The sequence below is a fragment of the Narcine bancroftii genome, chromosome 2 (genome assembly GCF_036971445.1).
Source record: "Narcine bancroftii isolate sNarBan1 chromosome 2, sNarBan1.hap1, whole genome shotgun sequence".
In the NCBI taxonomy this organism is placed as follows: Eukaryota; Metazoa; Chordata; class Chondrichthyes; order Torpediniformes; family Narcinidae; genus Narcine; species Narcine bancroftii.
Window position 1 is genome coordinate 29,133,396 of NC_091470.1, and position 12,668 is coordinate 29,146,063.

Here is a 12,668-nt window from a genome sequence, read left to right on the forward strand (position 1 = left end):
AGAGTACCGCTGACCTACTGCAGGGGGCATCCTCTGTACCTGCAGGAGTGTACCGCCGGCCTACTGCAGGGAGCAACCTCTGAACCTGCAGGAGTGTACCGCCGGCCTAGTGCAGGGGGCATCCTCTGTACCTGCAGGAGTGTAAGGGGACAGGAAAACACCTGGCCGGCTGTCAATCAGTCGGCCTGAATGGATCAAGCCCCACCCGGTCGGGTGTCAATCACTCTCCGGGATATAAGCCTGTGCCGGCCTCCTGAGGCCTCACTCAGAGTTGCTGCAGCCACAGCCAGCCTGGCTCTGTGGAAGTCTTTGTGGATTAAAGCGTGTTGTACAGTCTTTACCTTTTGTGTGTATGAATCTGGCTAACAGCGCACCACAATTTAATCAACAAAATTTTCCCATGGTGGCTATGGAAAATTTACTGTGTGTAGGGAGCCTTCAGGTCAACCCATGCCACCCGGAAGCCCAGACATGCTTCGAGATCTGGCAGCACATGTTTGAGGCAATCATCGAGGCACTCAAGGGTGACATCCTGGACTCCGATCGGAAGGGGTTGGTCCTACTCCGGTCAAAGCTGGGTCCCCGCACCTTCCAGGTAACCATGTAGAAGAGCACAATGGACACACTCGAGAACTTGCACAAGCCCCCCATGAATGTGGTCTGTGCAAGGTACCTCCTCAACACCCAAGCCCAGCAACCTGGGGAGGTGGCTGAGTCTTACCTGGGACACTTGCGAGAGTTGACCCGACTGGCTGAACCCAGGGTAGGTGTAGAGGATGACGAGAGGCTGATCCAGGATGCCTTCATCCGAGGGCTATGCTCGAGAGCCATCCGGCAGAAGCTACTGGAAGACAAGATCTATACCCTAACTAAGACTGTGGAAGTGGTCCAAACCATGGAAGTAGCAGCCCTGCACGTCAAAGCCTTCGATTCCAGGTTCCCCTAGACTTCTCATGGCCCTCCCACACTGCAGCTGCAGCCCCAGGCTGAGCTGTGGAGGAGAACATCACTGTGGCAAGCGCCCGGTGCCCCTGTAAGTACTGTGGGTCCTGATGTGGGTCAGATCGATGATTGCACCAAAACTGCCCAGCTAGGAACCAGTATTGTTCCCAATGCGGCAAGAAAGGCTACTTTGCAAAGGTGTGCCTCTCTAAACCTGCCGTCAGCATAGCAGCCCTCTATGACCTCCCCACCTCCCCCGTGTGCTGGGCGGTGCCATTGTCCCCATGATGACTTCCCCTTTCCCCGACTTCAACTGCGCAAAATCCGGCCCTGCCAGCAAACGTCACAGCGTGTGCTCTGAGCATCTGCATCAGCCTTGCTGATGCCTCTCACTGAGAACTACAGTGATGTCAGTTCCGGCTCACGGCATGACGTCACTTCCGGCTGACGTAACGACATCTCTGCCGCTGGCCGTGATGATGTCACTTCCCCTGGTGCAGCAGACATGGCTGGGGAAAGAGTCCAGCCATGTAGTGTCTCCCCACATGTCACTGCCATCTTGGGCCAGGCAGCGCATGGCACGGAGGGCCCCCGACGATGTTGAGAACGACATGGTCAACACGGGTGATAACCAGGCTGCCCTACCAATGCTCCCCACAACTCCGGGTGCCATTAGCTGCTGCACACCACACCCAGTGACCAACGGCAACATGGTCAACACGGGTGATGACCAGGCCACCCTACTGACACTCACCACATCCCCAGAGGCCATCGGGTACTGCACACTGCACCTCACGACTGATGTCAACGTGGTCAACGTGGGCAAAGAGCAGGCTGCCCTATCGACACTCCCCATCCCTCCAGATAGCGACGAGTCTGACTCCGAGTCAGTTCTGGCCGCCACCACACTGACCAGGGACAACCCCCACAATCTCGGTCACTCGATGATGGACGTGCGAGTCAACGGGCAGGTAACAAAGTGCCTGTTGGACAGTGGCAGCACAGAGAGCTTCATTCACTCGAGCATAGCCCACTCCCTAAGGTTAAAGGTCCAACCCACCACCTGCTCGATCGCCCTCGCTGCCAAGGATAAGACTGTTGGTACCCTAGCGCGCTGCTCAGTCGATATAACAGTGGGAGGGGAGACTTACATAGGATTCAGGCTCTTGGTCATGCCCAAACTCTGCACACCACTCCTCCTGGGCCTGGATTTCCAGTGCCATCTGCAGAGTGTCACCCTTGCCTTCGGGGGGCCGCACCCTCCACTCACATTGCACAGCACACCAACCTACCAGGCCTGGCCAACCTGCGGCCTCACCACACTGCGCATCACCCCACCAGCGCTCTTTCCACATCTTGCGCTAGGCTGCAAGCCAATCTCCGCCATAATTAGGCACTATTGGACTTCATCAAGGCGGAGGTACGGCGACTCCTGGCGGAAGGCTTTATAGAGCCCATTAACAGCCCTTGGAGAGCACGTGCTAGTGGTCAAAGGGGGAAGTAAGCCGAGGATAGTCATGGATTACAGCAAGACCATTAATCGGTACACTCAGCTGGATGCCTACCCCCTGCCAAGGATCACCGACATGGTCAATGAGATAGTTCATTACCGGGTTTTCTCCACGATTGACCTGAAGTCGGCGTATCACCAAATCCCTATCCACCGGAAGGACAAGCTCTACACCACCTTTGAGACAGATGGGTGCCTGTACCAGTTCTGCCGGGTTCCTTTTGGGGTCACGAACAGGGTCTCCGTTTTCCAGTGGGAGATGGATCGCATGGTAGACCGGCACAAGCTGAAGCCGACATTCCCATATCTGGTTAACGTCGCTATCAGTGGGCGTGACCAGCAGGACCACGATGCTAACCTGGAAAAATTCTTCCAGACGGCCGCAGAGCTGAACCTCACTTACAAGGAGAAGTGTGTGACCCTCTGCAGGTGCCTGGGCCTGTTCTCTTATTACGCAGTGGGTACCTCGCTTCTCGGACAAGGTCCGCCCTCTGGCTCAAGCCACAACTTTTCCCCTCCCACCTGAGGCACAGGCAGCCTTCACCCACATCAGGCAAGATATCGCAGATGCCACGATGCAGGCTGTGGATGAGGTTTCCCTATTGCAGGTGGAGAGCGATGCCTCTGAGGTGGCCCTCACTGCTACTCTCAACCAAGAAGGGCGCCCCATCGCCTTCTTCTCCAGGACCCTCCATGGCTCCGAACTAGGGCACTCTGCCATTGAAAAGGAGGCCCAGGCGATTGTGGAAGTGGTCCGCCTCTGGCGCCACTACCTAGCCGGCAGGAGACTCACGCTCCTCACAGACCAGTGGCCATGGCATTCATGTTTAACACTACCCACAAGATCAAGATAAAGAGCGTCAAGATCCTGTGCTGGAGATTCGAGCTGACAACCTACAGCTACGACATCCAATACCACCCCGGGAAGTTTAATGACTCCCCCGATGCTCTCTCTCGCACCTGTGCGTCTATGCATGATGACAGGTTGCAGGCATTGCATGAGTCCCTCTGCCATCCGGGTGTCACACAGTCGTATCATTTTGTTAAGTCCCGAAATCTGCCGTACACCATTAGGGATATCAGGGACATGACCGAAGCCTATCGGGTCTGTGCAGAGTGTAAACCCCACTTCTTCCGCCCCCCCCCAAGGCCCACGTTGTAAAGGCTACTTGGCCTTTTGAGCGTCTCGGCATGGACTTCAAAGAGCTCTTGCCTTCCATGAACCGAAACGTTTACTTCCTCACGGTAGTGGATGAGTACTCACGCTTCCCTTTCGCCATCCCTTGTCCGGACACCTCCAAGGTCACCGTCATCAGGGCCTTGGGGCAGATTTTCACCATGTTTGGCTACCCCACCTTCATCCACAGCGACCGGGGGTCTAGTTTCATGAGCGACAAGCTGTGCCAGTACCTGACGGCGAGGGGCATCGCAACCAGTTGCACAACAAGATATAACCCGAGGGCAACGGGCAAGTGGAACACGAGAATATGGTGGTCTGGAAGGCAGTCTTCCTGGCTCTCAGGTCAAAAGGGTGGGCCATTGAGTACTGGCAGGATGGCCTGCCCGAGGCGCTCCATGCCATTTGGTTACTGCTGTGCAAGGCTACCAACGAGAGCCCTCTCGAATGTCTGTTCTCATTCCCCAGGAGGTCAGCACCTGGAAAGTCACTCCCAGCATGGCTCACATCCCCGGGACCGGTGCTTCTGCCGAAGCCCTGGTAGAGCAGGTTTTCCTCCTTCATGAAAATTATAACTACACTTACATTAGGTTCGGCAGTCAGGGTGGACACCATCTCAATCAGGGACCTGGCACCAGCAGGAGCACCCACCACACCAAGCCACCCTCCAAACGAGGATGATGCTGACCAGGCATACATCCCCATCCCCAGGCAGTTATGGGGCGTGCTGGGTCTCCTTGACAACCAGGGGCCTGCTTCAGCCTTAGGATATGAACCCGCCCTCCCCCACCCACCCATCCAATACGACCCGCATTCATCAACCCCAGCCCCGCTGGCCACCCCTCCGCACGGCACCACACCAGCCACACACACCCCTGTTATCAGCCCACCTACTTCCCCTCTGACCAGTGACAAGGAGCCAGTCCTACGACGGTCACAGAGACCCCGGCTGTTGCCGAATCGTAAATATTGTATGTATATAGCTGGTGCAATTCCTTGTTACTGCCCCCCCTCCGGGGCAATTTTAAAGAAGTGGGTGAATGTGGTGGTACACTACCGGCCTACTGCAGGGGGCAACCTCTGTACCTGCAGGAGTGTAAGGGGACAGGACAACACCTGGCCGGTTGTCAATCAGTCGGCCTGAATGGATCAAGCCCCACCCGATGGGTGTCAATCACCCTCTGGGATATAAGCCTGCGCCAGCCTCTCGAGGCCTCTCTCAGACTTGATGCAGCCACAGCCAGCCTGGCTCTGTGGAAGTCTTTGTGGATTAAAGCCTGTTATACAGTCTTTACCTTGTGTGTGTCTGAATCTGGCTAACAGCACACCACAGTATTACATTACAAAAATAGAACCTTTACCTTTACCCTTTATAAGTGGAGTTTAGAAGGAGGTGGGGGAATCATATAGATATAATAAATTATGAAAGGAATAGATAAGATAGAAGCAGGGAGATTTGTTTCTTCTGGAAGGACTAAGCGACAGAGCCTCAGGATTCCGGCGAGTAGGTTTAAGATAGAAGTGAGGAGGAACTGCTTGGAGAGTAATGAATCTATGAAGTTCCCTACCAAAGGAAGCAGTAGAGGCTCCCTCACTGAACATGTACAGGTTTAAGGTCCAGATAGACTTTTGAAGAATAGGGAATTAAGGATTATGGGGAACAATGGATCTGAGTCTGTGGCCACATCAGCAATGATCTTATTGAATGGCAGAGCAGTCTCAATAGCCCAGATGGCGGAATCCACAACGGGTCCGTATCTCAAATTTCCTTTTGCATTTGATTCTCACACGGTGTTTCTTCCACCCCATGTTGTGACGTGCACAAGTAAACAATCCCCATGTTGCCTTGATTCATATGTTAGAGGTTAGGGTTTACTCCTCTCTCACCGCATTATCTTTTTTTTTGTGGAGGGAGGAATGCAGATTTGCTTAATCAGGACAAGACATACGTGGTGAATGGTGAATGAAAGGAGAGGGCATCATTAGAGATTCCAAGGCATACAACTACCTAAGAGCAACACAGGTCAAGAATACATTTGGCAAGCCTACCCTCAAAGATCAGGGGACTGAGTACAGGAGCAGGAACTGTGCAAAATATCAGTGAGACCACACATCAGATGATTATGTGCAAATCTGGTCATCCACTGGCAGGAAAGATTAATTTAGTCAGAAAGAGTGTCAAAAAAAATTATGTGATTGTTACTGTGACTGGTGGGCTTGAGTTACAAGGAGAAACTAGGACTTTGCTCCCTGGAAATAAGGACCTTTTCAAGGTTTATAATGTATTTGTGACCACCGCCAGTGGGCTGATATCGCCTCCAACCGTGCATCTTGGCGCCTCACAGTTCGGCGGGCAGCAACCTCCTTTGAAGAAGACCGCAGAGCCTACCTCACTGACAAAAGGCAAAGGAGGAAAAACCCAACACCCAACCCCAACCAACCAATTTTCTCCTGCAACCTCTGCAACCGTGTTTGCCTGTCCCGCATCGAACTTGTCAGCCACAAACGAGCCTGCAGCTGACGTGGACATTTACCCCCCTCCATAAATCTTCGTCCGTGAAGCCAAGCCAAAGAGAAGAGAGATAAGGTAACTAGTCATAGGGTAATCCCAGGCTAACCTGGAAAGCATAGATTTAAGGTGAGAGGGGAATGACTTAAAAAGGATTTGAGGGGAAAATATTTCATGCCAAGGTGAAACAAATTGATAGAGGAAGTCGTAGAGGTATTTACAAATTGAGTGGATTGGAGAGGCTTAGTGAGATATAGGGCAAGTAGAGGGAAATGATGGGACTTGCTTAGCTTGATCAGTATGGACAAGTCGGACAGAAACATCTGTAACCATGCTGTAAAACTTTATGACTCTAAATTAAGGTGTTCAAAAAACACCTTTGTTGATTTTAAAATCTGCACTGCCGCCAAGAGTGAATGATGCACGAATAGAACTTTCTAAAATGAAAGTTTTAACCAATTTGGCCAGAGGACTCTGGTTAACATATTAAGATTGCCTAAAACTTATTAGTCGGATTTTACAATTTTCTTACGACACCAAGCTTTGGCCCAGTTTCGCCTGAAAAAATGCAATCAGTCCCACAATGCAATTTCCCACGGCAAGCATCCAAAACCGGACTTTCTTGCCCCAAACTATGCCCTATTGGGCAGAAAGAGATATTTCCAACTGCGCTCTGCTCCTGAGACACTCACGGAGCAAATTTCCTTCAGGATTGGCTGGTTATCCAATTTCCCTTGTGATTTTTGGTGGTGTGGCCCCCTCCATAAAGAGAGAACTGTCCAGGAAGAGGAGTTTGGAAGGTGCATAGAATGTGATATGCTAAGGGGAAGTTCAGACCCAATAGTATGTAAGTGAAGAACACATGCACCTTTCCATTCTGGGTCAATACATTGCATAAGAAATGATTTGCAATACATCAAAAGGAATTAATGAATCAAATAAATTTTCCCTATGGTATATTTCAGTTTCCAGTTTCTAAAGCTGATATAATCAAGTAAAATATTCCATCTTGTCGATATCAGTTCCCTGTAGGATACTTCATGCTGAAGAAATTGAATGACGACATGTCTTGAAGGAAATTTATGGACCAGCTTCAGTCTGGACAAATCTGTTTATTGGACAATTTTTCAGCTTCTTGAAGACTAACTATTGTTCAACTCTGCTTGAGGTTTCATACGATATCGTGGGTCATGGACTGTCAGATAATTGATTTTACTGCATGGCTTCTCAAATTGAAATTTAACAATAATACACTTCAACAATGAATTTAGCACACAGTGAATATTGTTTATTTATTATTCATCATCATTTCTTAAAATATAACGTGATATTCAGACCAAACTAAAAATAATTTGGGATTTAAATCAAAGGCCTGATCCAAATTCAATTTGATGTTTTTATTCGGACTGGGCAAGAATGAAATGTTATCCTTCAAAACTTGAAATGCGACCCTTCTTGAAATTGAAGCATACTAATGTGTAAGCCACATGTCAAATCCATCCATCAAAATAATATGGTCCTTCAGAAGTCGAAAGATTTTTGTGTCAGCTTTGAGACAGTACAGATTTACATAAAAGCCAAACCCGTCAAGACAAACTTCATTGCTGTTGACGAATGGACCACCCAAACAGTAGAAATTGTCATTGACGCTAATATGTGAGTGTGAACTTAACTTCACTTTCCCATCCAATCCCTATAGTTTTGGTTGCATGTTGATCTCAAGTTCATATACAAACGATTCAGCATTCACAGCTTTCGAGCATTCAAACAGGAAATCTTCAAACGAATGAACAATACTTGGTGAAGCAATTCCTTTTGACTTCACCCCTTAGCCTAAGATATACCACCTTCTCTGAGGCTATGCAGTAAGAGGAAATGATCTCAGCATCAACCTTCCAGGATGAAGTTACCAAAATATGCTCTCTGTTCCATATGAAATTGTTTAATTCTAGACCAAAAGCAAAATTAAGTATAAACAAAGGGATAAGAGGACTAGTACAAGATCAATCAGGCTTCCAGCTCGGCTCTGCTATTTAATTAGATTGTGGCTTAGTTTTGTCTCACCTCAACTTTGAACCACTTTCCTTCAAAGTCTTGGCAAAATCTTTTGAGTGCCATTTTTAAAGCTTCAGCTTAAGCGCGAAATAGATTTCACAGAAGGAATTTTCAGATTATTTCTTAGCCTTTGAATTAAAAAGGAGTCACTAAATATTGGAAATAATCTACAAGCCATCTGTCATTAAAATTTCAGTCCAGGCCCTGAGGCCTCGTGTGTTGAACCTGGACCATCATTCAACAAAAGTTGAATGAAGTATCTGAGAGATCAGGAATATCTGGAAATAATTAAGGAAGCAGGCCAATACTATAAGCCATAAATGTTTGAAGTCCAGCTTTTAATTCTATGAGATCTTTCCAAATGTATGACAATAGCTTAAAAATAAATTCTTAAAATTTTTTAAGTAACATTGAATGATCATTAAATGTAGTTAAATTAATATTCATCATCTGCCTAGTGTGATCAGCAATATCCATCATCATAACTTTTCTCCATTCGTGAATCTGTAAAATTTCTATTATGCTATCTAGACAAGAATATTGGCCAAAAATAAATTAAAAAAATAGAAAATGCAGAAAATACTCAGTGTCCCTTCAAACATCTCAGAAGAAAGACAGAGAATTACCAGGTTCAGGTTTCAGTTCTGACGAGAGGGCATTGAATTTGCCTGAAACATTCATTCAGTTTCTCCCTCCACTGATGCTGCCTGGTTTGCTGAGTGTTGTCATCTTTTTTTTTAATTGTTTCAGATTTCTGATATTTACAAAACTGCAGCAAGGATAACTTGATACCACAAGTTGACCAGCAATAACTCAAAAAAAAAGATCTTTTATACCACAATGTACATTGAATCTTGAAATCAAGAAGGAGTATTCTGGCTGTGTTAGCTCTGTGAAATGACTGTCAATTTTACCTCATCCCCTCTGCTTCTAATTATCAATCCAACTTCCATCCAAAAGATAATGTTGCCTCAGACAAGATTTCAGACAATGCATTGAAAATTGAAAATGGAAAAATGTGACAAGTGAAGTTGCCAAACTAAAAGAAAAAGAGAGGGCAGACAATCAAAAGTAAGTGGAAAATAGAGGATTGGGAAATGTTTACACACTTAGAGTAGACAACTAACAAGGTGATAAGGAAGGGAAAGATGAATGATGAAAGGAGAGTAGTAAGTAATATCAAAGAGGATACTAAAAGCTTTTTTTTAAATATAAAGAGTAAAAGAGTGACCAAAGTAGTCATTGGATAGATGACTGGAGAAATTGTAATGGGAGACAAGGAGATGGCTGAGGAAATGAATGAATATTTTGGATCAGTCCTCACTATGGAAGATATTAGTAGCATACTAGACTTTCATGACTCATGACTCTCTTGGAGAGAGAAGGTATTTGGGAAGATAAATGGTCTAAAATGTCGATAAGTCTACCAGACCAGATAGAATGTGTCTTTGGGTTCTGAAGGAGGCAGCTGTAGAGCAGTGATTCCCAACCTTTTTCTTTCTACTCGCATACCACCTTAAATAATCCGTATACCATAAGTGCTCTGTAATTCATAAGGGATCGCTTAAGGTGGTATGTGAATGGGAAGGGAAGGCTGAGAACTACTTCTCTAGACACAATTGTTACTGAAATATTTTTCTTGAGAAAAATTGTCATGGGCTCATTTCCTTTGGAGTAATGATACCGTGCACATAACGAGTCAATGAGGTATGATTAAAACAGTGCCTTTAATCCTGATGGGGACATTCAAACTCTGCACTCTCAAAATATTTTTTATATGTATTATTATCCATGAAACATTTTAGTGTTGCAGGTTTTTATTTAAAATAGAGGAACATGGCAGTCCACAATATTGTTAAGCAATTCATTTGCAAGGGAAGTAATTTATCTCTCCTCTTGTTGACAATGAAGAGAACATAGCAGAATCTTTTCATTGAATCAGCCCATGTGTTGAGTTTTTTTAAAATTTATGGTTGGATCAAGATTTGTTTTCCAAATTGCAACACTTGTATAATTCTGCAAAAGAAGGCGTGTAAATGACTGTTTTAAATTTCAAAAGATTTTCATGTCAAGTTACAAAATCTTTGATTCATATATAACCTAACAAAAAAAAAACTCCCCAGGCAGTAGGAAAAGATTAATTTAAACTCACAGGTAAATAGTTACTGAATCTCAGCTTGTATTGAAATTGAATCCTTAATAAAAGTTACTTGTTCCGTCCTGAACAACTCCATGAGAAGTGAGACAAAATAGATGAGTCCTAATTGTCTTATTAATAGCAGATTGAACTTTATCTTTCACTCCTTCGTAAGGATGAATGAATGAATTTTGTGCCAGATAAAATTATAACAATAATAAAACATCTAGAATTGTCAGAGATTAATATATAAATGCCTGCTGTACAACTTCTCTGTTTCACATTTGTTGCTCAACATATATTCAAAAAATGACATTCAAATCCGAGTAAAATTCCAGAGGTGATTTAGCATATGCTGAGGCTTAAACAATAAAAGAGCAAAACGAGCTTATTGGACCAATGGCCACTCCTTTCTCCTGTTTTGCAGTGCACGTTCATTAAACAAATGTTATAACTTCATTTACTAATCACAGTCTGTTGGATGAGTAGCATTAGAGAGAAAAAAAAGAATGGTCGAGTTTTCGGGCCAGAACCTTTCATCAAGACAATCTTGATAAAGGGCCTTGCTCCATAATATCAACCATTATTTTTCTCCCACTGAAGCTGCTCCACCCATCGTGTTTTCTCAGCAGACTGCATGTAGCTTCAGCTTCCAGCATCCACAGTCTTCCATGTCTCCAGTTTATAACTTCAGTTGTTTTATAAGCTCACTCTGAAAAAAAGGGAATTGATTTGTCTTCAAAGAGCTATAGAATTTCTATATCAAAACTATATTCCTCTGGCACAACATCAGTATTGGCTGAATTTGGAAGAAGTTAAAATAATTATTCTGATGCAGAATAAAGAACGCCCCTGACTAGCTTTTGTCGGATGTGGTGCAAGTTGTTATGTAATGCAGCCTGAAGAAGAAACCATGGTGCATTTACATACAGCACCTGGCGGCTGAAATTAATCACTTGCTCTGCATCCTTAGCCTTTTGAGGTAAGACAGAGCACATATGCACATATTTCAATATTTGCCAGACTCAATCTGACATGACCTACTTTATGATAAGGCAATAGGAATGGGAACTCTGGTTTGAGGGCATAGAGCATGTGCCTTGATAACAATGTAGGGGAAAGTCCCAAAACACAAATGATTTTTCACCACCAGCTTTAATTAATTGAGAATAATACCTAATGGAACTTGTTCACTGTGTGGAACCTGCAGTTTTTGCTTTGATAGTACTGTATATGAATTCAGTTTGAAAACCATTTCACAAATAAAATGAATTCTCAGGGTCATCTAAAATAGAAACCACAGACCAAATTTTAACAGTCAATACAGCCACAAAGAAATTGTGATTTTCTTTAAAAACAACAGTGAATAATTTTAAACAGCAACTGTAATTAGTTTCATATGGCTCAATTTAATGCAGAGAACAGGCGGTGTAATATTGGCTGATCTCATGGGTTTGTCACAGATGTTGATTAAATTTATGAAGTTAAGCTCCTAATTGATAATGGGTTGCCAACTTGCCAAAGGAAAGGTGGATGAAAAGGAACCACAGGGGACTACGGTATCACATAGTGGGTACACATTCAATGTAAAGGGCACTAAAAATCCACAGGACTTTTGCCAGTCTTCTTGTGAAAACTGAACAGAAAACTGGTGGAAATACAAAATACATGCTGTGACAGTCTTTCCATCGCCATTGCCTGAAATTCTTCAACAAACATTTCTTAATGGTACTCACCAAACACTGAGACCCTGATAACAAATGAGATAATAAGAAACAGGAGCAGGAGTAGACAATTTGGACTCTTGTGGCTACTTTGGTATTCACAACTGATATGCTACTTTCCTGCTGCTTTCCTGTGCAAACCCGTTACCTTTTTTTTCTTAATATAGTGAATTTTCTTTCTATTTCTGTCTTAAATATATACACTTTCAAGGTGCCTGAGATTCCACAACCCTTTTGGGCACTGAATTTCAAAGCACCTCTTCGCATCTCAGTTCTGAATGGCCTCTGGCCTATTTTGAGATTGCGATATCTGCTTCATTGACACTTCATTCAGTGAAATATCAGCTTTAATTCGCATTGTCAAACTCCATGAGCTTTGAATGCTTAAATAATCATAATTCTTTCATCAAATCTACATAATCTCTGCACAAATGACAGACCTGTCATCCCAGGGATCAATCTGATAAAAAGTGGCCACCCTCACTCCGTGCAGATACAACTTCATCAGACACTATTCTAAAATCTTAACTTTTGCTCAAATTCACTCGCAATGTAACCTTTCTAGATCCAAAAAAAAGTTGTCATCCGCTGGAGGAACGCAATTGGTTGAGCAG

General features: G+C 44.8%; 1 long non-coding RNA gene across 1 annotated transcript in view; it reads right to left on the reverse strand.

Moving 5' to 3' along the window:
* Positions 1–9,992: 9,992 nt before the first annotated feature.
* The window catches only part of LOC138752283 (uncharacterized), a 28,762-nt gene continuing 26,086 nt past the window's right edge, over positions 9,993–12,668 (reverse strand). The window contains exon 4 of the long non-coding RNA XR_011350481.1: positions 9,993–10,209. This is a non-coding gene — a long non-coding RNA (uncharacterized lncRNA). The remainder of the gene's footprint in view (positions 10,210–12,668) is intronic.